Source organism: Bos javanicus, chromosome 12 (assembly GCF_032452875.1).
Source record: "Bos javanicus breed banteng chromosome 12, ARS-OSU_banteng_1.0, whole genome shotgun sequence".
Lineage (NCBI taxonomy): Eukaryota > Metazoa > Chordata > Mammalia > Artiodactyla > Bovidae > Bos > Bos javanicus.
The window spans coordinates 30,908,896-30,935,607 of record NC_083879.1 but is presented as its reverse complement, the minus strand read 5'-3'; the positions used below and the strand labels follow the sequence as shown (position 1 = coordinate 30,935,607).

At 48.4% G+C, this 26,712-nt stretch overlaps 1 long non-coding RNA gene across 1 annotated transcript; it reads right to left on the bottom strand.

The window, feature by feature from the left end:
* Positions 1–15,424: 15,424 nt before the first annotated feature.
* LOC133258362 (uncharacterized) lies at positions 15,425–25,730 on the bottom strand. The gene is made up of 3 exons (XR_009739986.1): positions 23,961–25,730; positions 22,656–22,701; positions 15,425–16,967 (listed from the first exon to the last, which is right to left on the bottom strand). It is a non-coding gene; the product is annotated as an uncharacterized LOC133258362 (long non-coding RNA).
* Between the last annotated feature and the right edge of the window lie 982 nt (positions 25,731–26,712).

Below are 26,712 nucleotides of genomic sequence, written 5' to 3'. Positions count from 1 at the left end.
ATTTGGGACCAGTCTGTTGTTCCATGTCCAGTTCTAACTGTTGCTTCCTGACTTGCATACAGATTTCTCAAGAGGCAGGTCAAGTGATCTGGTATTCCCATCTCTTGAAGAATTTTCCACAGTTGGTTGTGATCCACACAGTCAAAGGCTTTGGCATAGTCAATAAAACAGAAGTAGATGTTTTTCTGGAACTCTCTTGCTTTTTCGGCTGATTTACAGCATCATCTTTTAGGATTTGAAATAGGATTGGAATTCCATCACTCACTTCCATCAGCTCCAGTTGAGCTTGTCTGGCTGTAGGTGAGTGATCACACCTCGTGGTTATCTGAGTCATGAAGATCTCTTTTGTATAGTTCTTCTGTGTATTCTTGCCACCTCTTCTTAATATCTTTTGCTTCTGTTAGGTCCATACCATTTCTGTCCTTTATTGAGCCCATCTATGCATGAAGTATTCCCTTGGTTTCTCTAATTTTCTTGAAGAGATCTCTAGTCTTTCCCATTCTATTGTTTTCCTCTATTTCTTTGCATTGATCACTGAGGAAGGCTTTTTAAAATCTCTCCTTGCTATTCTTTGGAACTCTGCATTCAAATGGGTATATCTTTCCTTTTCTCCTTTGCCTTTCATGTCTCTTCTTTTCACAGCTATTTGTAAGGCCTCCTCAGACAACCATTTGCCTTTTTGTATTTCTTTTTCTTTGGGATGGTCTTGATCCCTGCCTCCCGTACAATGTCACGAACCTCTGTCTATAGTTCTTTAGGCACTCTATCAGATCTAATCCCTTGAATCTATTTGTCACTTCCACTGTATAAGCATAAGGGATTTGATTTAGGTCATACCTGAATGGTCCAGTGGTTTTCCATACATTCTTCAATTTAAGTCTAAATTTTGCAATAAGGAATTCATGATCTGAGCCACAGTCAGCTCCCGGTCTTGTTTTAGCTGACTATAAAGCTTCTTCATCTTTGGCTGCAAAGAATATAATCAATCTGATTTTGGTGTTGGCCATCTGGTGATGTCCATGTGTAGAGTCTTCTCTTGTGTTGTTGGAAGAGGGTGTTTGCTATGACCAGTGCATTCTCTTGGCAAAACCCTGTTAGCCTTTGCCCTGCTTCATTCTGTACTCCAAGGCCAAATTTGCCTGTTACTCCAGGTATTTCTTGACTTCCTACTTTTGCATTCCAGTTCCCTATATAATGAAAAGGACATCTTTTTTGGATGTTAGTTCTAGAAGGTCCTGTAGGTCTTCATAAAACCATTCAACTTCAGCTTCTTTAGCAATACTGGTCAGGGCACAGACTTGGATTATTGTGATATTGAATGGAAACAAAGAGAGATAATTCTGTTGTTTTTGAGGTTGAATCCAAGTACTGCATTTTGGACTTTTTTGTTGACTATGATGGCTACTCCATTTCTTTTAAGGGATTCTTGCCCACAGAAATAGATATAATGGCCATCTGAGTTAAATTCACCCATTCCAGTCCATTTTAGTTCATTGATTCCTAAAATGTCAGTGTTCACTCTTGCCATCTCCTGTTTGACCACTTCCAATTTGCCTTGATTCATGGACCTGACATTCCAGGTTCCTATGCAATATTGTTCTTTACAGCATCAGACTTTACTTCCATCATGTCACATCCACAATTGAGTGTTGTTTTAGCTTTGTCTCTGTCTCTTCATTCTTTTGGAGTTATTTCTCCACTGATCTCCAGTAGCATATTAGGGAGTATATGGACTCCCATACTGGGGAGCATTTAAAGCATCAGTACCCAGAATATTTTAATAATTACATATCAATATGAATCAACCCACCCACTAAGTAAGCAGGCAATGGCAATTCACAAAAGAGGAAATCTGAACAGCCAATAAATATACAATGACATGTCCTACTTCACTAGTCATTGAGGAAATAAAAACAAAAATGAGATACCTCCTCACTCGCATAAAACAGCAAAACCTTTTCTATGTGACAATGTCAAATGTTGGAGAGGATGTGGAGGAGCAAAAACTGTCATACTTTCCAGATAGGAGTGTAAAGAGGTCCAAGCATTTTTGAGAACAATCTGATGCTGTCTAATGAAGAGGAAGATTCCTAGCGATGCTCCCTTGAGAAACCCAAACATGTGCACAAGAAGACCCACAGTACCCTCTCATTTAGGCATTGTTTAACCTGGCAACAAAACACCCATCACTGCGAGACTAGACACAAAAATACTGGTATATTCCCCCCCAAAGAAGAGCTATATCAGGGACTTCCCTGGAAGTCCAGTGGTTGGGATTTTGCCTTCCAATGCAATGGGTGAGGGTTCAATCTCTAGTCTAGGAACTAGGATACCACATGTCTTATGGCCAAGAAACGAAGGTATTAAAAAAAAAAAAATGAAGGCAATGTTGTAGCAAGTTCAATGGGAACTTTAAAGATGGTCCACATCAAAAGAATCTTTTAAAATAAATCTTAAAAATGATCTTTAAAAAGTACTATGTCATAGCTGAAAATGAATTCACTAGAGCCTTGTGTATTACCATAGATAAATCTCAGAACAATAGCACTGATCCAGAAAATCAAGTTTGTAGCAAAATGCATATAGTAACATGGCATGCAAAACAATGTTTTGCACACAAAATCCATATAAACATCTGTATAAAAGTCATAAAAACTTTTATGACACTAGAATGTTAAGCACCAAACTCGGAACAGAAGGTCTGGGAAAGAGGAAGGGGAATGCAGCTGGGGAGAAGCGGGAAGACACAGCAGGCTGTAGCTGTGATGTTTGATTCATACTCTACGCTCATTATTTTATTTTATATGTTGGACCTTTTTATATGATCTACTTTTGTCTAGTTTGTCCCACTTTTTCAATTCCATAATCAGTGCTCCCATTTCATTTAGTTTATATTTTCCAATTTCATCTGTCTTTTTTTTTTGATGTTCTTTCTCAAGCCTTTATCAAGTGTAGTAGAAAAGCTTTTATATGCATATGTATAAATAGTATGCATAATATATATATCTTAGAAAACTTATGCCTATGCCTAACTAAAAATGTTAACGACATTTTTAGTCCCCTTTTTTGACTTAGTATGGATAGAATGCTAGATTTCTAACTTTTTAAAACAAAATAGATATCCAAAAAGCAACCCAGGTTTACTGTATAGCACAGGGACCTATAGTCAGTATCTTGTAATAACCTATAGGGGAAATAATCTGAAAAATAATATATGTGTATGTGTATAACTGAATCACCCTGCTGTGCACCAGAAACATTGTAAGTCAACTATACTTCAATAAAATATATATATTGAGAAAAAAATCAAACCTTTCACCTTGACAATAAAGCCCCACAGTCTTGCCCCCCATCCCCAAGCCTGTCTCTGCCAACCTTCCAATCTCTCCATCCATCACTCCCATGTACCACTGGGCTCTTGATATACCGTATACACAGTGACACCATTGTGTCATTTCCTGAATATATTTCTTTTCATAGTGCCATGACTTTACTGTTCCCTCCATGTGACCCCACCTGGGAAGCCATTCATCCTTCCACATTCATTTTGTGTATCATCTCTGTGATCTCCAAGGGCTCCTTCTCGAACTCACATGCCCAGGAGTCATCCTTAGGTCTTCTTAGAACTCAGGTTCTGATTCTGCAGGTCTGGGTGGGGCCTCCATGAGGATCACATGGAGAACTCCACCCTTTTCCTCCAAAATCAGGATTTCTATGGCCTCCCCTACATTCCCTTACAGTATTCATTGCATTGTTCTGGGTCTTCTTTCTTAAAAAAAAAAAAAATGAATATCCATCTTTTCCGTGAAACTCCTAAGGCTAGTCATCTCCTAGGGTAGTTTTCCTGCCCTGGACTTCACTGAACTGTCAGCACCCAGCCTTCATTCTCTGACAACCTGAAACATTCCAACATTGAAAGCATAATTGCCTTTTGCACCTCAGGTAAAACCTTGTTAAATCTGTTAAAACATATCTGTTTAAATTATGTTTCATATCTCAGGCCAGTAGCAACAGGTAGGTAGGACAGTAAATGCAATATTGTGCGCAGATCAGGTCTGAATAAGTTCCTAATTACCGTGCTCAACGCAAAAGGCAAGCTGGAAACCCTGAAAGATGTTCCAATCCCTTAGGGCAGAGAAAGCCGTGGAGATGGGGAGAATTACTTACTTAGTCACAGGGCATGGATCTTGCTCTAGGCGTTAAGGTGGATTACGGGAGCTTTGCAGAACCTGTTCGAAGAAAATAGGCCCTCTGAGAGTAGGAAGAGCGAAAGGGCAAATGAAGGGCTGCCTGATGAGTAACTCTTAATGGCCTGCCCACGGCTCGCCCGCCACGCTGCCAGTCCCATCCGTGGGCAGGGAGCCCGCCTGGCTGTGCCCGTGGCAGAAGCAGGCAGCTGAGTGGAGGGCGGTGGAGCCTGGCACCAGCTGGCACTTGCCTGCCCGAGTCCAGTGCTGGGTCTGGGTCTCGGCGGCTATGCCCCTTCTTGAGCAATTTTCATCTGTCAGGGTCCACGGGTGCCGGATTCAACAAATACAAATACTGCACGGGGTATATGTAGACTCAAAAAGTATTCCTTATTTATCTGAGATTCACATATCGTGGGGCATCCGTATTTCATCGGGTCACTGTCTCTGGGCCTTGCTTTCTTCATTTCTAAAATGGGGATGATAAGCTGATACACATAATAAAAGTTGTGGGAAGAAATGACTTAATACAGGGAACATGCTTAGAACAGAGCCTGGCTCCACAGCACATGCTCACCAAGGTGACTTTATTATTCTGCCTTCACGTCACTATCTTCAGGTTTGTCTGAACCGTAGACACACAAGTTCTAACTGATCACCCTGACTCTAGTTCCTTTTCCCTCCTTCCTTCCATGTGACAGCCAAGGAGGTCACTTGCCAAGGAGGTCACTTGCAAACAGAACTCTGAGCATGCCTTTTTTTTTTTCTTTTCCTGGCCATACAACAGGCAGGATCTTAGTTCCCCCACCAGGGATTGAACCCTGGGCCCCCTGCAATAGAAGGGCAGAATCCTAACCACTGGGCAGTCAGGGAAGTCCCCCTGAGCATGTGTTTTCAGTTCTACTACACGTCTTCTCATGGCTCCCCGATCCACCTTCCTCTAACTGGGTGACCTTAGTGAAGGAAAATCAGAATGGAGCTGCTTTTCTCCACAGTGTGGGCGCTGAGGAGGTGTGCCTTCTGCACATCTCAGCCTGGATGGAATCTGAACTTTTGACCACTTCTCCTAAGGATGATAGCCAGAACATCCGCCAGAAACTCAAGATTCTTGTCAGACCCTTGCCCCACTCACGACAGCCCATCCACTGACAGGACCCCTACCCTAAAGCAACCCGCAGCAGCTTGTCCCTTATGAACAAGTACTCATTTCCTATGCCAGAGAACAGCCTCATGGCTTTTGCCTCTCTCTTTCGGTTTTATCCCCAATCTGCGTCTCCCAAATTGCAGTTCTTAAAACCCTTCTGATAAAGCTCTTTGTTCTACAAAGATTCAAGATAGCTTCGTGTCCAGCGCCTACAAGACTTGCAGCCCCTCACCTTTTCAGCCTCTGTTGCCACCACCCCTGCCCTCTGGGCCCCATGCCCAGCTCTTCTTTCCTCCCTCTGTGCCCTTCCCGGGCTACCCCGTCTATCTGCAATTCCCGTCTCCCTGTGGCCCCTGAGAGACAGCCTCGCATCCTCTGGAGCTCTGTGTTAGAGCGCCTTCTCTGGCAATTTCTCTAAGCCCCCATTGTGAGACCTCATCCACCTCCACATTTGGGTTCTCATACCTTTATCTGCTCCTGTCATACTATATTATAATGATTTCCCATTCTTACATTATATTTTCTCTAACAGGATAACATCTGTGTGTACATTAATCTTAATCCACAGCCTAAAGTTTTTAGTTAGTATTTGAAGTATCTTAATCAGGAACTCACACATCAAGGCTGGTTATCAAACATTAAAAAACAAATAAACAAAAAAACCCTGGCAGGAGTTTCCAGCCCAGAGGAGACTGCAGCAACTTCAAACACCTTGCTCACCATCTTCACCAGAGGCTGTGCTCTCTGGCTAAGGGATGTGGAAGCAGCTTTTCATTTCTGGAGTGGGCGGTGTTGAGGGAATATGGTGGACTTATACGGGCACCACTGTTCTGTCAAGAGTAGAAGAGAGGGAAACCCGAGTTCTCAACCCCACTTCACTCAGTCCTTCCACTTCCTGGAGGTTTCTGCCATCTGATTTGCTTAAGCTGATTTATTGTTGGCATACAGTTTCATTTGTCACCAGTGAAACTTTCATGCAAAGTGTTTATTGGAGAGCCTGAAAGAACAGAGAGCAGGGACTTACCCAAATTTTGGGGACAGCTGGAGAGACTGGTGTTCTACCTGCTTGCTAACAGAAGTTGGTTCATGTTTGGGAATGTGGCCTAAGACTTGCTCTCTTTGCTACACACACCTGGTAGGGACGGGGCGGCGGGCGGGGCTGGGGGGAGGCAGAATGCACCTGTACCCTTCCATGTGTCCCAAATCATCGAGGCCGCCATCATCCAGCAAAAAGGACCAGACACAAGCTACACCAAATTGCTTCAGTTTGTGTCACCTTCAGAGACCGATATTCAACACCTTTTTGACTCTGGCCCCTCCCCCTGCAGCTAGTACCACTGTGGGTGTTTATACTGAAGGAGCAGGAAAAAGCCAAAACCCTTTATTGCTGAGCCAGCTTTAAAGCATTGAGGACAGACCCAGACATCTGGTTAGCAAGTAGGGTCAGGATGAAAATATGTGGGGCTTCCCTGGTGGCTCAGCAGTAAAGCACATGCCTGCCAATGTAGGAGACATGGGTTCAATCCCTGGGTCTGGAAGATCCCCCTGGAGAAGGAATTGGCAACCCACTCCAGTATTCTTGCCTGGAGAATACAATGGACAGAGGAGCCTAGCAGGCTACAGTCCATGGGGTCACAAAAGAGTCAGGCAAGACTGAGCGACTAAACATCAGCAACAATGAAAACATGTAGGAAAAGAAAGACTACACAAGAAAAGTTACCTTATGATATCTTTTTCTTGAAATTGTTTCTGTAAGAAACAGCTTTCCCTCTTGAAAATTCATACCATCCCATTAGCAGTAAAGGCATTGAAGAATCTTTTTTTTTAAGAATCTTAAAAAAAAAAAAAATCCCTCTCATGCACTTTGCCTGTTGGTATTTTTCCTCAAAACCCATAACCTTAGTCTAATCATGAGAAACATCAGACAAATCCAAACTAAGGCACGTTCTACAGCACACGTGGACAGCACTCTTCAGAACCGTCAAGGTCATGATAAACAAGGAAAGCCTGAAAAACTGTCAAAGACTGGCGAGACCATGGGGACATGATGACTAAGTGCCATGTGGGATCCTGGCTGTGCTCTTGGAACAGAAGGAGGACATTAGTGGAAAAGCTGATGAAATTCAGATATGACTGGAGCTTCACTGGCAGTACTGCACCAGTGTTAATGCCCTCAGTTCAGTTCAGTCACTCAGTCGAGTCTGACTGAGACCCCATAGACTGCAGCAGGCCAGGCTTCCTTGTCCATCACCAACTCCCGGAGCTTGCTCAAACTCATGTCCATCGAGTCAGTGATGCCATCCAACCACCTCATCCTCTGCCATCCCTTCGCTTCCTGCCTTCAATCTTTCCTAGTGGGGTCTTTTCCAACAAGTCAGTTCTTTGTGTCAGGTGGCCAAAGTATTCGAAGCTTCGGCTTCAGCATCAGTCCTTCCAATGAATATTCAGGACTGTTTACTTTAGGATTGACTGGTTTGATCTCCTTGCCATCCAAAGGACTCTCAATTGTCTTCTTCAACACAGCTGTTCAAAAGCATCAATTCTTCAATGCTCAGCCTTCTTTATGGTCCAACTCTCACATCCATACACAATTACTGGAAAAACCATAGCTTTGACTATACAGACATTTGTCGGCAAAGCAATGTCTCTGCTTTTTAATATGCTAAGTTAGCTTTTCTCCCAGGGAACAAACATCTTTTAATTTCATGGCTGCAGTCACCATCTGCAGTTAACGCCTTAGTTTTGACTAACATACTACGATAATGCAAGCTGCTGATATTAGTGGAAACACCATGGAGGAAATACAGGAATTCTGTATTTTATAATTCTATAAAAAGTTTTGCAGCTTTTCCCTAAACTTAGAATTATTCCAAAATAAAAGCTCATTTAAAAAGGAAATGTGTTTTGAAAATAAAGGTAAATATTTGACTGACTGGATTTCTTTTAGAAAGACCTTTAGGAAGATTAACCAGATAATCTTCACAGTCTACTTAAAAAACAGATGAGGGAGTGAACAGTTCTGCTTGATCCCATAAAGAGAGGAGGCCACAGGTCTGCTCCGGGCCAGAGACCTGGACTCCTGGCAGACAGACAGATGGACGCTCCCTGTCACGGAGGCGGGACCAGAGCTCTGCCATAGCTCGCCTTTCTCACCCCTGATTGACTTCGCCCACCCCCTCAGCAGGCAGTAATCATGCCTCCCTCCCCTGGAAGTCAGGGCTTGTCGCTGGACTGCGGGCTCTTCTTCTGAGAAGCCTGAGGTGACTCATTTCCTGGGACCTCAGAGTTTCCGTGCCTGGTCTTCTGCTCTTGGACATCTCAAGTTCAACCTTCCATCTTGCACATCCCTGCACTTGACATTGCTAGGGTAACAGTAGTAATGTCTTTGCTAAAACTGGGTGTGAGCTCCTTCCAAACCTTCACCTCCATCCTGACCCATGATGCCACGCCCATCCTTCAGCTCCCCAGACGGCAGCCGCCATTGGTAACCACTGTGCCCCGAGGTCCTCTCCCATCCTCTCTCCTCCTGACACCTCATCCTCTGTACTCCGGGAACTTCACAGTGTGTACACCCAACAGCTGTGGCCACCTTGGAGAAGACAGACAAGAAACTTGTAAACACATAAGTAAGACAACTCAAAATACAGATGGGCATCGTGAAGGAAATAAGCCAGCCTGCTTGACTTGCAGATAAAGTGTCCGGGCATTTATGTGGTGGCCTCACCTGAGGCATGAAAGGGAGCCGGCCTTGTGAAGATCCCTGGAGAGTGCAACTGTCCGGAGGCATAGCTAATTCAAAGGCCTTGGGGTGGGAATACTTGCAGCATTTGAGGGGAAGAAAGAAAAGCAGAGTGACTGGGGTGGGTGGGGGTGGTGACTGAGGGATGTGGAGGGTGAAGGAAAGGGTAGAGAGTGAAAGGGGGTGAGCAGCGGTGAGTGAGGGTGAGGAGGGGTGAGTGGGGATGGGTGAGGAGGGGTGAGTGGGGATGGGTAGGGGGTGGGGGGATGAGTGGGGTGATTGAGGGTGAGTGAAGGGTGAGTGGAGTGATGAGGAGTGAGTGAAGGGTGAGGGTGGTGGTTGAGGTGAGTGGAGGGTGAGGGGGGTGGTTGGGGTGAGTGGAGGGTGAGGGGGATGGTTGAGGTGAGGGTGATGGTTGAGGTGAGTGGAGGGTGAGGGTGATGGTTGAGGTGAGGGTGATGGTTGAGGTGAATGGAGGGTGAGGGGGGCGGGTGGGCCAGGTCCACTCGTGCAGGATTGGGGGATGTGAGGAGACGCAGGTTTCATCCTACCTGCTTCTTGTGTGTGGAACCGGGACAGCACAAAGGCCATGAGTGCCGGGCCCTGTCTCATGAGGGGCATTTGGTTTTCTCCCCCAGCCTCAGGAGTGGAGCTCTATGGGCCAGGCCTCCGTCACATGCCCCACACGTCGCCCTGTTGGGAAGACCGCATCTCCTGCTTCAAGGACGCGGGGAGGGGCTGCAGAGGCAGCACAGAGAGCTGCCCTGACAGGCGGGACCACACTTAGGAGACAAGGCAGAGGCCTCTGAGACAGCTTCCTTCCTCCTGGCTCCTTAGAGCTAGGAAACCAGCCTGGCATTTTACATCAATCAGACCATCCAGAGAAAGTCTCAGTGTCTCAGAGTGATTGAAAAAACAAATGTCTGTAACAAATGACAAATAGGTTAGAAAGTGGAAGAATTCATGGGGTGGAAGGAACTGGTTTACGATTCTATTTCCAGCCCATTAGCCCTGAGCTTTGAGAGGTCAGATAAATGGGTGTGATCAGTGAATTTCCTTCCTCTTTGTGATGGTAACCATAACAACAAGCATGTTTTGAACACACCGTGTGAGCCAGGCACACAGTATGTTATCAGGCCATTTACCTGGAAATTTACAATCTTCATAACCACCCATTTTTCAGATGAAGGTTGGGAAGTTGAAGAATCTGCCCACGATCATGTCACTAGAAGATGTAAGATTCAAACACTGATTAGGAACCCTAGGGTCTTAATCCCTGCCCCTGGGTGGCCGGGCACCTCCAGTGTCTGCTCCAGGCCTGCTGGGCGCTGGTAGAGCTGCTCCCTGGGCCTGGCAGCTGCCCCGAGGCTGGGCCTGTTCAAGCAGGAGCCGCCACCCCTTAGGGAGCTGGCCACCACTGCCAGGGCTGAAGGCCAAAGTGAAAGGAGCCCAAGGACTGGCAGAGTCGGGATGATCGCTGCTTATGTTCCCCTGAGGGGAAAAGGGGAAGAAACTGTGGTTTTGATGAACGCATCTACCCTAGCCTCTGGTTGACTCCACACCCTACCTCATCTAGAAGCTTCTTCCTAGGTGATAGTTGAGATGTAAGTCTTTACTGAATTTGTTACAACATTGAATCTGTTGTCTGTTTTGGTTTTCTGGCTGCAAGGAATGTAGGATCATAGTTCCCTGAACAGGAATCCAACCCAGGACTCTGGGTGCATCTGTGTGGTGGGTTGAACTGAGGCCCCCCAAAGGATACGCCCAAGTCCCAACTCCCAGAACCGTGAGTGCAGACTCACCAGGAAAAAATGTCTTTGCAGATGTATTTAAGAGGTGAAATCGCTCTAGGTTTCAGTTGGGTCCTAAGTCCTAAGACAGATGTCCTTACAGGAGCAGAGGGAGGTCTGGGACATAGACAAACAGAGAAGGTACAAGGTGAAGCTGAGGCTGGAGTGATGAGCATGGGTGATGAGGAAGCTGGGAGAGGGAACAAGGGTCCTCTTCCTCTGGGGCCTCCAGGGGGCCCGTGGCCAGGCTAGCACCAGGAGTTTGGACTTTTGGCCCCGGGAACCATGGAGGGTGATTCTCTGACGCTTTAAGCTGCCAGTCTGTGGTGATTAGTTAAGGTGTCCCTGGAAGCTAACAGGGTTCTGCCACCCTCATCCTTAGGCCTAACAAACTAGTTACCCTGCACCCCCTTCGCGCCCCAGGCAGTGGCATGCAGTGCTGAGTCCCTCAGTCGTGTCTGACTCCGCAACCCCATGGACTGTAGCCCACCAGGCTCCTCTGTCCAAGGGATTCTCCAGGCAAGAATACTGGAGTGGGTTGCCATGCCCTCCTCCAGGAAGTCTTTTCAGCCCAGGGATCAAACCTACATCTCTTATTTCCCCTGCATTGGCAGGCAAGTTCTTTACCACTAGCACACTTGGGAAGCCCCATCCCCTAGGCAAAGGGTTCCCAGATTCCAGGGAGAAATGGAATGGATAAGGGCAGGCCATCTTTGCCCAGTGCACTGGTCCTCGTGGGCAGAGCCTCAGGGCAGGACATAGATGCCAGCCATGGTCCAGCTTCAGAAAGGGCCCTCTTCCAGCGCTGGGGGCCCCCCTCTCCCAGTTGGACTTTGGGCAGCTCCTTCCCTGCTGGGGGCACAGGTCAGTCTGTCTTTGATGATTCCATCTCTTCTCCCCGCCTTTAGCCTCCAGGGGAGGTGCTCCCTGCCCCTCTCTGGACAGGGCCTGGTGGGGCCGCCCAGTGCATCTCACTCTGGGCCGCTTTCCCCCTTGAGTCTCCTAAGTGCTGAGTGACTCCAACTTCTCTGGCCCCATGTTTACCAACAACTTCCACAGACAGCTAATCCTATCCTTTCCTTTTGGATTTTTCTAGTTTCATCCAAAGTACGGTTTCCAAACCCACAAGGGGCAAGGGGGGCACCTTATGGGTGGGGCTCCATGGGGACATCCCCAGCTGGTGCTACGTGAGTTGGTGCCACAGCAACATGCCAAAGTGATGTCCGTCAGCAGGCGTTTGACACGGGCAAGTGCATCCTGACCGCGATTTTTCTTTGTGTGTGTGTGTGTGTGTGTGTGTGTGTGTGTGAGAGAGAGAGAGACTGAGTATATGAGTGCTGTAAAAGTGTGAGAGTATGTGTCTCTTAGTGTCTGTGAGTGTGTGTATCTGTGAGAGTGTGTTGTGAGTGTTGTGTGTGAGAGTGTGTGAGTGATTGTGTGTGTGAGTGTGTGTGTTTGACACAGGCAGATTCATCCTGACAGCTCTTTTTCTTCTCTGTGTCCGTGTGTGAGAGAGAGTATGAGTGTGTGTGTTAGTGTCTGTGAGAGTGTGTGCATGTGTCTGAGAGTGTGTGTGTGAAACTGAGTATATGAGTGTTGTGAAAGTGTGAGAGTATTTGTGTTAGTGTCTGTGAGAGTGTGTATGTGTGTGAGAGTGTACGTGTGAGACTGAGTATGTGAGTGTTGTGAAAGTGTGAGTGTGTTTGTGTCTGTGAGAATATGTGTGAGACTGAGTATGTAAGTGTTGTGAAAGTGCGACAGTGTGTGTGTTAGTGTCTGTGAGTGTGTCTGTGAGAGTGTGTTGTGAGACTGAGTGTGTTGTGAGACTGAGTATGTGAGTACTATGTGTAAGAGAGTGTGTGTGTTAGTGTCTGTGTCTGTGAGAGAGTGAGTGTGTGTGTTAGTGTCTGTGAGAGTGTGTATGTGTGTGTGTGTCTGTGAGAGTGTGTGTGAGTCTGAGTATGTGAGTGTTGTGAAAGTGTGACAGTGTGTGTGTTAGTGTCTGTGAATGTGTCTGTGTGTTGTGAGACTGAGTATGTGAGTGTTGTGTGTGAGAGAGTGTGTGTTAGTGTCTGTGTGTGTGAGAGAGTGTGTGTTAGTGTCTGTGAGAGTGTGTATGTGTGTGTGTGAGAGAGTGTGTGTGAGTCTAAGTATGTGAGTGTTGTGAAAGTGTGACAGTGTATGTTATGTCTGTGAGAGTGTGTGTGTGAGACAGTATGTGAGTGCTATGCAAGTGTGACAGTGTGTGTGTTAGTGTCTGTGAGTGTGTGTGTGACAGAGAGTGAGTGTGTGTGTGAATGTCTGTGAGAGTGTGTGTGTGAAACTGAGTATATGAGTATTGGGAAAGTGTGAGAGTATGTGTGTTAGTGTCTGTGAGTGTGAGTTTGTCTGTGAGAGTGTGTTGTGAGACTATGTGAGTGTTGTGAGTGTGTGTGTGTGAGTGATTGTGTGTGTGTGTGTGTTGAGATAGGAGGCAGTTGCTAGCCATCTAACATTTTGATGTTCTCACACGGAATAAAGGGAGACTTTGAAGTTCTTACTCTTTCCGTCAGCACTAAAACCCTGAGATTCTGTGGAGCTTGTCCCAGAAGAATTTAAGACCAGAAATAATGAGTTCATGGGTGCTTTCAACAGCTCACTCTTACAGAGAACTCCAAACCCACAAGAAAGAAGAAAGAACCCTCCCTCATCAACCCAGTGTCTGCAGCGACCGCCTTTGGCAGAACGCACTGCTTGCTGTGAGGGACTCGCTCCTGTGGTTTGTTTTTAACAACATCTGTCCTTGAGCCACCTTCCGAGGGGCGAGGCTGCTTCCTGCCCACCTGCAGCGGGGCCCCGAGGCCCGTGTGAGCTTCACCCGCCCGCCAGGAGGCGAGTTGTCAGGCAGCCCATCTTGAGGGCCCTCCCATCCACTTCCAAGCCCTCTTCTGGGCAGATTTCCTTGACTGCAATGTGTGTGTGTGTGTGTGTGTGTGTGTGTGTGTGTGCACTCAATTGTATCTGACTCTTTGCAACCCCCTGGACTGTAGCCCACCAGGCTCCTCTGACCATAGGATTCTCCAGGCAAGAATACTGGAGTGGGTTGCCATGCCCTCCTCCAGGAGATCTTCCCAACCCAGGGATCGAACCAGTGTCTGCTGTGTCTCCTGCACTGACAGGCGGGTTCTTTGCTGCTGAGCCCTGGACCGTGGTGCATGCTCACCAATGAGCCGGGATGGGAGGTCTGCTGCTGAGTGCAGCAGGAAGACGGCAGGGAGAAGAAAGCAGAGGAGGGGTTGGAGGGAAGGGAGGAGGAGAAGGAATTCTGGAGTAGAGGTGAGGCCAGGACACAGGCAAGGGTTTTGGGGTCCCCACAGGCAGTAAGGGAACACCATGTCCTCAGGAAAGTGGGGAAAGGAGACAGGAGAGGGAAGGAGGCTTAAAATGTCTTCAAGGCTGAAGTTTGGCCAAGAGAGCCCAGTCCTCCTCCTCCCTCCCTCTGACACATGTGCCAGAACCACATGTGTCTCCTACATTGGCAGGTGGATTCTTTACTGCTGTCACCACCTGGGAAGCTCCCTCTCCAATCAAGATGGACAATAAAACCAAGGACCTGCAGTGAAGAAAGAAATCGTCCCAGAGACAGGCCCACGCAGAAGCAGGAAGCAACGTGATGAGGGCTCCGCGGCACGGCCATCCGGCTCCGTCTCGTTCACTCCTGGATCCGCTTGGAGCCCCATCCTTCCGGACCCTCAGGACGTCAGAGGGACACTTACCTGAAGACGTTGTGCCCTCACGTGGCGGCCCCTGTGGGAGAGCTTTGCGCTATTTTCCTAGCTGTTCCTCTTCGCTCTGTCTGCCTCATGTTTGTGGTTTGGGAAGGGGCGGAGAGTGGGTGAGTAGGGACTGATCTCCCGGAAAAGGTCCACAGCTAGGCTGCCCTCGGCTCCATCCAGTGGAAAGACCAGCCCAGACACAGACCGCCCCCTGTGGCTTATGGGGATTGACATCCAACTCTGGTTCCCAAGACAGATGATGGCAGAGGGCAGAGTGACGCCCTGGGAACATATATATCTGGATACGGCCTGAGAATCACATGGTCCAGTGCCGGGGTCCAGCCCCGGTGGATCCAGGGAATTCGAAGCGGGGACGGCGTCGGCGAGGATCAGGAAACAACTGCTTAATTAAACGTTAATTAAGGATATAAAGAGTAATAGAATAAAGACAGCTCAGTGAGGAAATTCAGTGGAGAAAAGAGGCTGAAATAAGGATAGCTCAGTGAGGAAATTCAGTGGAGAAAAGAGGCTGAATAATTCAGCCAGAAGGTGAGAGAAAGAACGACATGGGGAGACCAAGTTTCGGTGAACAAGGCCCGCACTTTATTTTCCAAAGTAGTTTTTATACCTTAAGTTATGCATAGAGGATAATGGGGGAAAGGGTAGAGTCATACAGTAAGCCAGGCTTTCTTCCTGCAAACTTATCACATGCAAAAGTTTAGGTGATTTGCATCATCTTCTGGCCCAGAGGACTGTTAACATTTTAAGATCATTTCTTCAGAAAACTTATTTTTCTCTAAAGGTGATTAGTCAAGCGCCACCTTCAAAAGCATTAGATAAAGTTGCATTCCTACAGAGCAAAGGTGTGGTGAGCTATAACAGGAAAAAGAATTAACTCAAGGGTCCCAGGTTGCAAACATTAAAGCTACTACTTACACCAATTATATTAATCAATACACTGCCAGGGACACAGCAGGTAAGGGATATGGAGACTTAGCAGCAAACATTGGCCCAATAAGCGAAAAACCCTTCACCAATACAATTTCTAATCAATCTTTTAACTGCTCAAAGGACTCTGTATTTAGACAGTTTAGAACATCTCATGCCTCTCACAGTTGGGAGGCTCTGAGCAATCACATGTGGCCGGAAAAACCTATTCAGGCAGGCTAGAGGACTTCCAAAGGAGTTTGTAGGTTGAAACACTGTCACACCCAGGAATTATTAACTGGAGCTGTAAGTTAACTCTTTTTTTCAGAGAGAGGTAGTGGGGGACAGCCCCCCGTAAAGTCAGAGGTGTAGGTGAGAGCACAAAGCAGAAAGTAGGCAGACTCTGGTTTTGGGGGTAGATGCTCGAGAATTTCCAGGGAGACTCCTGAGGCTTGATCCCGCCTTTGCGTATGCTGAGCCTCCTTCCTCATGACCTTTGCCACAGGCGGAGCTTGCTCCCCACAGTCCAGTTATGATCTCGTCCTCCCGGCCTCCTTCATTCATTCATTCCATTCGGGACATGCTGACTGTGTACCTTCCCTGTGCTGGGCCTTGTGCAGAACTGCCCAACAAACCTGTCACGGACCCCACCCTGGACCCAGGGGGTTGGTTTCCTTTTCAAAGGTTGAGGAAGTGCCCAGGCAGGGGACGCCTCTGTCTCCTCCCTGCCCCCAGTGCGTGGACATTGGGGTTCAGTGCCTGCCTCCCAGCTCCTGTTTGAACACGCCATCTCCTCCTCTGGTCTGCAGGGAGCCCAAGTTCCATCACCCCTGCGCAAAACAGGCTTTCTGGTCCTGGCCCCTGGCCTTGCTCTTAAGGCTTAGAGAGCCCTCTGTTGGTGACCCACGTGCAGTACCCTGGCCTTGAGCTGGCTCTGGTAGCATTTTCTGCTCCTGTGAACCCCATGTGTGCGGTTCACCTATCCAGCCGTCAGTCCGTCCACCTTAACAGCCACTGCTGAGCGCCAGGCCCTGTCCGAGGGGCAGAGGATATGAAAATGTAAAGGGAAACTTTCAGGCTTCTCACAGGTTTCAAGTTCAACTCTCTTCCCATGAATGAGGATCCTGGCGCTGGTGGATGGATGGTGCATTTGCAGTTCCATAATCTCTTTCGGTTTTTCCAGTGGTCATGTATGGATGTGAGAGGTGGACTGTGAAGAAACATGAGCACCGAAGAATTGATGCTTTTGAACTGTGGTGTTGGAGAAGACTCTTAAGAGTCCCTTGGACTGCAAGGAGATCCAACCAGTCCATTCTAAAGGAGATTGGTCCTGGGTGTTCATTGGAAGGATTGATGCTGAAGCTGAAATTCCAATACTTTGGCCACCTGATGTGAAGAACTGACTCACTGGAAAATACCCTGATGCTGGGAAAGATTGAAGGTGGGAAGAGAAGGGGACAACAGAGGATGAGATGGTTGGATGGCATCACCGACTCAATGGACATGAGTTTGAGTAAACTATGGGAGTTGGCGATGGACAGGGAGGCCTGGCGTGCTGCAGTCCATGGGGTCACAAAGAGTCGGACACAGCTGAGTGACTGAACTAAACTGAATCTCTTTCACGGGCTTCCCCGTGGCTCAGCTACAAAGAATCTACCTGGGATGCTAGAGACATGGGTTCGATCCCTGAGTCAGAAAGATCCCCTGGAGAAGGAAATGGCACCCACTCCAGTATTCTTGCCTGGAGAATCCCAAGGACAGAGGAGCCTGGTGGGCTATGGTTCATGGGATCGCGAAGAGTCGTACACGACTTAGCAACTAAACAGCAACAACAACAGTCTTTGTCAAAGGATGCGAGCTGAGGGACCCTCCAGTTAAGTGGACACTTTGTGGCTGTCCTTTGCGTCCTAGAGTTTCTGACCTAAAATGGGCAGATCTGTGTCCACTCTGACTCTGTGCTACATGTGGAATAATGGGCTTAACTCTCCTGGGAGATGAACTCTTTCCCCCCAAACCTACCTCCACCCCCTGCCCCCAAGGACTCCTCATTTCTGCCCCCTAAGCAGGAGTCCAGGGGGCATGGGCGTGAGGACCCGCAAGCCCCAGTCGGAATCTCCTGCCTTCCCTCCGGTCGATCACTGCTGCTGGGCTGCACCTGCCCGCCCCCACACACAAGGTACTGGTCCCCCCCTCCCCAATCCTTCCACCTTCTGAAGGACAACCAGCACACCTTGACTCTCAGCAGTGACCACGGGGAACCTGGCACCCCCTTTCTCGCTCCCACAAGACTCAGAAAAATGCAGGTCCTGTGGTGTGGGCCCCTCCAGGGCCAGCGAGGGTTACCACTCCCCCTCAAAGTGAAGACCCAGCCTCTCCTCCAAGGGACCAGCCCTTCAGGCAGGGACCAGGCCTTTCTCAGTAGCAGAAACACAGAGGACATGCTTTTTTCTGTCCTTCTTTTGTGGTATTTCTGTGGTTTAAATCTTTCTAAAACTATTTTATTGGAGTTAGTTGATTTGCGATGTTGTGTTCATTTCTGGTGTACAGAAAATCAGTTATACATATCCACATATCCACTCTTTCTTAGATTCTTTTCCCATACAGGTTATTAAAGAACACTGGGTGGAGGTCCCTGTACTCCACAGCAGGTCCTTGTCAGTTATCTATTTTAGATAATTTTAGTTTGTGTTTGTTCATCCCAATCTCCCAATTTATCCCTCCCCCTCCTTGGTTTAACTCTTTTTAAGCTTTTAACACAGCATCTTTATTGAGATGGAATTCATATATTATACCAATCACCCAGTTAAAGTGGACAATTCAGTAGTTTTTAGTGTATTCAGATTCTTGCAACTATCACTGTGATCAACTTTAGAACATTTTCCTCCCCCAAAAAAGGAGGCCCCCACCTCCACTAGCTGTCACTCCCCACTTTCCCCCTGACCCCAGGATGTCCTCATCTACTTTCTATCTCTGTGAATTTATCTATTCTGGATAATTCCTATTGGAATCAGGTAACAGTGGCCTTTTGTGTCTGTCTGGCTTCTATCACAAAATAAATTTTTGTTCCTTATTTTATTTGCACTTTAATTAGACTGGTAATATAGTTTATCAAGAAACATGAGACCCTTGCTGAGAGAGGGGTGCTTAACCATTACCCAGTGACATCAGGCACGAACAGGGCCCTTCTGGCCCGCCTGGCAAAGGCGTGGGCTTCTGGCTTTCATCTAAACGCAGGCCGCACCCACTGCGAAGCCCCTTCCCCAAACCAAAAGTGCCAGGTCACCCTCAGCCCCCTGGGGCCTCACCTACACCTGAAGTTAATTTACTTCCGGTGTTATTCACGTTCTATGCAACAGCCAAAGCATGCTCGTCACTGATGGAGAAGTAAGACTAATTTCCCCCAAAGAGATGAGAACCAGCAGTTGTATTTCTCATTTCAGAAGCATGAAATTTGACTGCATGGGGTACACACTGCAAAGGAAAGCAGACAGGGAAAACAGAGCTGTGATGACAAACGTGGAGGGGATCCGAGAACTTCGGGCAATCGGAACGAGCTTCTCGGAGGCTTAATTGGGCCGGTCACGCGTCACGGCTCTGAAAAGGGCAGCATAATGATTTACTGTTGGGCTGTTAAAGGCACCTGGCTCAGAGGCATCTCTGGCTGTGCCTGTCCCTCCCAGGACTGTTTGTGGTACTCTGGGGAATGTTCTCAGCAAATGAAAAATGTACTATTTTTTCAATCATAAGTGTCTGCTGGGTGGAGATGGAATTATGCCTTTTGGACAACAGCTTCTCCCTGAATCGACTGACTCATGAGCACGAGATACAGTTCAGCAGTGGATGTTTTTAACCATCGATACCCTCCCCACTCCACCCCCTGCCTCCCTGCCCTTCCTACAGTAAGGTGCCCAAATACGGAGATCTCTTATCAGCCATCAGCATCACTGCCTTCATTGTTAGTGCCCCCACACGAGAGACTCTCTACTCACAATTATATACAGTAATCAAGAAGTTATCTTCTGCAAATCCCTGGCTCTGATCACATGTCTGCCCCAGCCTTGAGCCTAACTTCTGTAAGGAACCTAGCGATGTGTCTATGTTCTGAATTCACTCCCGGGGCCAGTTTGGGGCCACCTGTCACAGCGTGGCCGGGGATCGCCCTGGGTGAGAGCCGGTTTAGATTTCCTGCTTATTCAGATGCAGGCTCCGTCCCTGGAGCCAGACGTTTCGTCTAGACGCTTCCAAGCCAAGAAGGCCCCCTGGTGCCCGTCCGGTTCTGGGTCCCCCGAGGCACATGTGTGCCTCTGGTGTCCCGAGCAGCTTTTGTTTGTCTGTGTTTTGTGTTTGAGCGCATCCATCTGGCTCGCCTTCTGCCACCTTTTCTTCTGTTTACACCCACAGTCTCAATTTGTCTTCCAGCTCTTTCCAAACCCATTATGCTAGGGACAGATTTAGCCCATTTCCCAGGCCAGATGCTCAAATACATCCTTTCCTGCATTAAAAATAATCTCAAGCAGGCTCCCAGCCAGCAGCAGGATTTACAGGCCCTTGGAATTCTAGGAGAAATCCGCAGAAACTTTTCTGATTCTGGCTCGGTCCCCCCAGATTCACTCCTCTGGAAGGAAAAAAGGCACTGATTTCATATGAGCGTGGAAAACATCTGAAGTTGTTGGTCTCTCGCAGACAGAAGACCTGGCCCGGACCCAACAGTACAGTTCTTTGCTGATGTGATGTTCCTCTCTCATGAGGTCATGCACCACTCCCTGGCAGGGCGAGCCGCTCCGGAGCTGTCCCCCTGCATTTGTTCATCCATCGCCTCCAGCCTGGGATGCTGGGGTTTTCTGGTTAGCACCATGCTCTCCACCTTCTTGCTGATTTGGGTGTGTACACATTCATCATATTCTCCTCGTATGTCGACTGTTTCAGCTGGGACCATTCTTTCTTGCCTCATCGGAAAGCTCCAGGAAAGGGCTTGCTGATGAAAGGAGTATGGTGTTCGGAGGAGAACAAGCTCCCATCATCACGCCCAGGGGAGGAAGCCAGGTTCTTGGCTGGAGCTCAGCAGAGAGTCACCAGGACAAGCATGCGATGCTGCGGGCTTCCTCGCTGACGGGAGAGCGGCCCCCCAGGCAGGGACCTCTCCGCGCTCAGTCTCACACAGGGGCCACCCTTGGCTTCCCGGGGAGAAAAGCCAGCCTCAGAATCCAGTGTGGGAGAGACCGCGACCGACTCCCAGGGATCCCGATGAGGGGTCGCAGGTGAGATCCAGGAAGCTGCAGGTGATCTGGACTCAGGACTCACCAGAGGTGGAGTCTGGCCCCCTGGGCCACGGCCTCTCTGAATCCTCCAGGCTGCTGAGCTCCGAACTCAGGTGCCATTATGGTCCAAAGGCTGCACCCAGAATGAGGGTCCAGTGAGAGCCCGTGGGGCTAGAGCAGAGGGGGGATGCATCGCACCTGGGGGCTAGGTGGAGCACCCTGTGTGCCACCCACAGGCACCGCCAAGAGCCCCTTGTCAAATGTAAAGGTGGAGAAACGCCATCCCAAGTCACCCCACCCCAGGAGCCATGGGTCCAAACGTCGAAGAGAGAGGGCGGGGTCAAATGCCACCCTCGACTGTCCCAACAGCACTGCCCCGATAGCCCGAGGGTCAAGGCTTCTCCTTAACCTCATCAACCCACGGTCGACGCTGCCCCTGACTGTGTTCTTTGCTGTATCTATGACCCACTTGAAGTGAAGGGAAAGTCACTCAGTTGTGTCTGACTCTGCGACACCATGGTCTATACAGTCCATGAATTTCTCCAGGCCAGAATACTGGAGAGGGTAGCCTTTCCCTTCTCCAGGGGATATTCCCAACCCAGGGATTGAACCCAGGTCTCCTGCACTGCAGGCGGATTCTTTACCAGCTGAGCCACCAGGGAACTGCATGACCCGCTTGGTGCCATGTAATGAATGTTTACTCTGGGCCACAAGGTAGGGGTCCTTCCTATGGGAGGGACGGCCTGCAGAGACCCTGAAGAGGATGCTGCTCCCCGTTCACTCGCTCCTCAGAGTGGGGTCCAGGGCTGGCGGCATCAGCATCACCTGGGGACATGTGTTAGAAATGCAGAATCCAGGACCCCCAGCCCTCCTAGTCAGAATCTGCCTTTTAACCAGACCCCCAGGTGATTTGAGGCTTCCCAGGTAACACGACCCAGTGGCTGAACACACACACACACACACACACACACACGGCAGGTCCTGCTGTGTGGACAATTTGGGATTTTCCCACAAGCAGGTTGGCACAGTGTCCACAGTCAGCCAGGCTTGTTCTCCTGCTTTTTATGGGGGGACAGTTACCTTCTTGTGCCCACCTTCTCCTAAAAGTGTGCCATCACAGGCCACTCCCAGGCTACTCGGTTCTGTGGGGCGGCTGGAGGCAGCCAGCGACCCCTGCTCAAGAGAATTTCATTCTCATCATATGTATAAGGGCCGACATACTAATTTTGCAAGCATGATTTAAGTACTGGGGAAAGGTTTGTTCATTGGACAAGCAAAGTGCTTAAAAAAGAAAAGTAAATATATTTTCCTTGTAAATGCACTATGAAATGTTCAAGGGAGTTTAATTAGCCAGAAGTTCTAACCTGCCTGTGTGCTCAGTCATGTCCCTTTGCAACCCCATGGAGTGTAACCCTCGAGGCTCCTCTGTCCAAGGGATTCTCCAGGCAAGTGAGTTGCCACTTCCTTCTCCAGGGGATCTTCCCAACCCAGGGATTGAACCTGCGACTCCTGTGTCTCCTGCATTGGCAGGCGGACTCTCACCACTGAGCCACTTGGGAAACTTGAAAAGTTCTAAAGTCCTTTTGTAAAAAATTACTTGAATTTAAATAAATTTTTAAATAAAAGGATAAGCTTTGTTAAGTTCGACTCATAAGCTTAAGAAAAGCTGGGTTTTACAATGCGTTACTTTTTTGAACACTGCATTAATTGAACACTGTATTAATTTTTTAGACACCAAAGTCACCTTTTTGGGGACTCAAATTCTCCTTTCAGGACCACAAAAAATGTGCAGCAGCAAAGGTACAGAGGAGAAACCAAGTGACATGCTTCCCTGGGGAAACATGGTTTTTCTTACCAGCTCTTCTGAGCCTCATTCTTTTCTCACTGCATCTGGTTTTGCCCTTTGAGAGAGAGAAGAAAAATGTGAGTTCTCTGTGTTGCCGGAGATTGACGATTTCACACGCTGAGCTCTATTTTTCTGCAGGAGAGCAATTCCTTCGGCCCCATCTCCTCCTAATAATTGATCTTCCATCTTGATTCCATCTTCCTGAGATATCTCATCTCCTTCTGATCCCATACTTCTGTGACTTCTCTTCCAAACACCAGACCCCCGATGTATCCACCAGCGGTCCCCAGGACAGGCTGCTGTCATCTCAAATTCAATACCTCTATAACACCTCCTGGGCCTCCCTCCCCTTTTCCTCGTCCGCAGGCTCAGAACGTCAGGCATCTTAACGCCTCTGCCACGGTCCCACCTCTCTTTAATAAGTTCATTCTTCCTTAGAAATTTCCGTAGCACTTCCATTACCATGCCTGCATGCTAAGTCGCTTAAGTCGTGTCCAGCTCTTTGTGACCCCCTGGATTAGGGCTCGTGCAGGGCTCCTCTGTCCATGGGGATTCTCCAGGCAAGAACACTGGAGTGGGTTGCCATGCCCTCCTTCAGGGGATCTTCCCAACCCAGGGATCGAACCCACATCTCCTGCGGCTCCTGCACTGCAGGCTGATTCTTTACGGCTGAGCCGCCGGGGGAATCCACCTCCATTGCCATCACCAGAGGCCAATTCCTTATTTCCAAACCACAAGAGCTTTTTTTGGAGGGAGGTCTTTTTTTTTTTGATTGGTATATAATTCACACACCATGACATTCACTTGCTTAGAGTGTCCAATTCAGTGTGTGGTTTCTATTGTATCCTCAGATAGGTACAACTATGCTGCTAAGTCACTTCAGTCGTGTCCGACTCTGTGCGACCCCATAGATGGCAGCCCACCAGGCTCCCCCATCCCTGGGATTCTCCAGGCAAGAACACTGGAGTGGGTTGCCATTTCCTTCTCCAATGCATGAAAGTGAAAAGTGAGAGTGAAGTCGCTCAGTCGTGTCCGACTCCTAGCGACCTCATGGACTGCAGCCTACATGCTCCTCCGTCCATGGGATTTTCCAGGCAAGAGTACTGGAGTGGGGTGCCATTGCCTTCCCCAGGGACAACTATAACCACCATCTAATCCCAGAACATTTTCATCAACCCCCAAAGAAGTCCTGAAAATGACTTCTTAATGAACCTTATAGCTGGTGATCTTTGCACTTAACTAAATACAGCTGAAGGTGGATTTCGGGTTGAGCTGTGTCGGGTTCAAATGCAGAGAGTGTCGTGTTGTCCTTACCTGAGGCAACTGTGGTGCAGTGGTCCTGGACTCCAAACTCAGCAATATGACATTCACTGCTTTTGTGGCCTTACTGTTTCCTGTGCCCAGTTTTATCATCCATAAAGTAGGACGACGACGGTATTTGTTGTTCAGTTGCTCAGTCGTGTCCAACTCTTTGTGACCCCATGGACAGCAGCACACCAGGCTCTTCTGTCCTTGACCATCTCCTGGAGCTTGCTCAGACTCATGTCCGTTGAGTCGGTGATGCCATCCAACCACCTCCTCCTGTTGCCCCCTTCTCCTTTTCCTTTATGACAATGTTATAGTATGAGAATAAATCAGATACACTGGTGCAATGGGAGCAATCCATAAACACAAGTTGTTATTCTATGGATTTCTGATCCAACTGTATAACCTTAATGAATCTTAGAATCTTAATCTTGAGATGACGGCAGCTTCACCGACGTTGCAAGAAATCATACAGAGAGATTCCTCAGCTTTCTCCAGTGAGTTCATCCTGAAAAACCACAGTGCAAATCACAGCCAGGAAATCGACCCGGATGCAGATAGATACCGAATGTTTCTGCCGCCAGAAGGACCCCTCGCGTCGCCCTGTGACAGCCCCTACTCACTCTTCAACCTCCCTGGGAAATCCCTGATCTGCTTTCTGCTTTGTCATTTCAATCACGTTAAGTCAGGATAGGTGGGATAGCTGCTTTTTACAGTGTTCAGTACAGTGGCTCTGGGAGATACACAGACTGGTAGCCTCACTTTAGAGTGAGAAAATGGACTTGGCCAGCGTCCCATAGGGTGTGCATGACAGAGCTGGCCCTCAGATCACCTAGATAAATATACCCTGTGCTTTCCCTCTGCCCCCCACCATACCATTCTGCCTCCTTTATAAACTCATTCATTCAACAAACATTTCCAGAGTGCCTGGGCTCTGCGGACCCAGAAATGATAAGAGGCTGGGCTTCCCTGGTGGCTCACTGTTGAAAAGCCCACCTGCCAATACAGGAGATGTGGGTTCAGTCCCTGGGTCAGGAAGAACCCCTGGAAGAGGGCATGGCAACCCACTCCAGTATTCTTGCCTGGAGAATCCCTTGGACAGAGGAGCCTGGCGGGCTATGGTCCATGGGGCTGCAAGGAGTCGGACACGACGAGAGGCTGAACGAAGACAAGGTAACGGCATCCTTACCGAGTTTGTTCCCCGGGCTCTGAACCCTGCTCCTATCCAGCCAACACCAAAGAGGACGCAAGCATCCTGGGTCTCTCAGGGGGCAGGATCGGTTCTATTGTAGCTCACAGCCCTGCCCTGGGGCTTATTCTTCATGGGTCTCTGCATCTTTCCTTCTCTGCAGCAAAGGGTCCTTCCTGGTTTGCTGCTGAGCGGCTTCCACAGTCCGCTTCCTGCCCACACCAGCCTGGAGGTCCAGAAGCTTCTTTTAATTTTTGAACCATCTCTGCCCCTTGAAGTTCACACTGGTGATGTACCCATCAACACAAGCCTTGTAAACACGGTGTGGGTTTCCCCAGATTCACCAGGAATTTATAAAAGTCACATTTACAGATATTTTGAGACGGGGCCCCATCTGGCTTGAGATTCAGTGGAGGACGCTGTGGGACCCCACCCGTGAGAGTCTTAGAAGCCTTCTGACCGGCTGAGAGGTCTCGGAGTTGTGCTCTAAATATTCTTGGAGTCATGAAAGAGGGGACCTTTTCCCTCACGGTCATCTTACTTTGAGAATGATTTGTCTTTCTGGAAAGACTGGGAGTGTGAAACAATTTAATTCTGAACCCAGAAAATCCTGGCTTTTGAAAATTATATTCTGTGAGTTATATTTGAAAACTGAAAATTTCTTCTTTTAGTTCCTTTCTGTCTGTCCCTTACCTGCTGAAAGACAGCAGTTTGCACTTTCCACATTCTGCCCGACACTTCCTTAGCCAAACCCACTGTCCATTGGTCATGGACAGCTTTCTTTTCCACCTTTCATTTCCACATCTGTCACAGTTTAGCAGGTGACAGCTTTACTAAACTTTCTGCTGCTACATCCATATTTTTTTCCCCTCCAGCTTCCAATAGCAATTTCCTCACGGCTCTTTCAGAGCTAATAACAATCTTCCTAAAATTCTTTAAGCCGTGGCATAGGCTTAAAGCCAAGGCCTTACGATTTATGTTTTAAAATGTCAACACCCCATTGCTGGTATCAGTTTCCATTTTGGTTATCTATTGCTGTGTGCCTCACCACCTGAAAACGTGGTGTCTTAAAACAACCATGTTTTGTTATTTATCATTGTTCCCTGGGTGGACTGGTCACGGGTGGCACTTGCTGGGTCTTTCATGTGACGGCAGGCAGATGTTCCTGGGGCATATGAGACCAGAGAAAAAGGTCAGGGTGTGACCCCAGAAGATTCGTGTGCCTGATTAAAGAACTTGAACTTTAATACACAGTCAGTGGGGATTCCTGGGAAGAATTTTGAGCAAAAAAATGAGGTTATTAGCTCTTTCGTAAGAAAATAATGAGAAGCCGCGTGGGGATGGGCGAGGGAGCGCCCGAGAGGTGCAGGTTGTTAGAAGGCCTGGGGGTGGGCAGAGGCTGGTGGGGGTGAGAGCTGAAGTGCAAGGACACAGCCACGCTCGTATTCAAGGCACCTCCCAACCGAGCATCCCCACTTCCGGTGTTTACTTTCTCAGTGAAGGGCAACCACAGTCTATCTAGTGCAAGCCAGAACCCTAGGGGCCATCTGCAGCTCCCGAGATCGAGAGCAT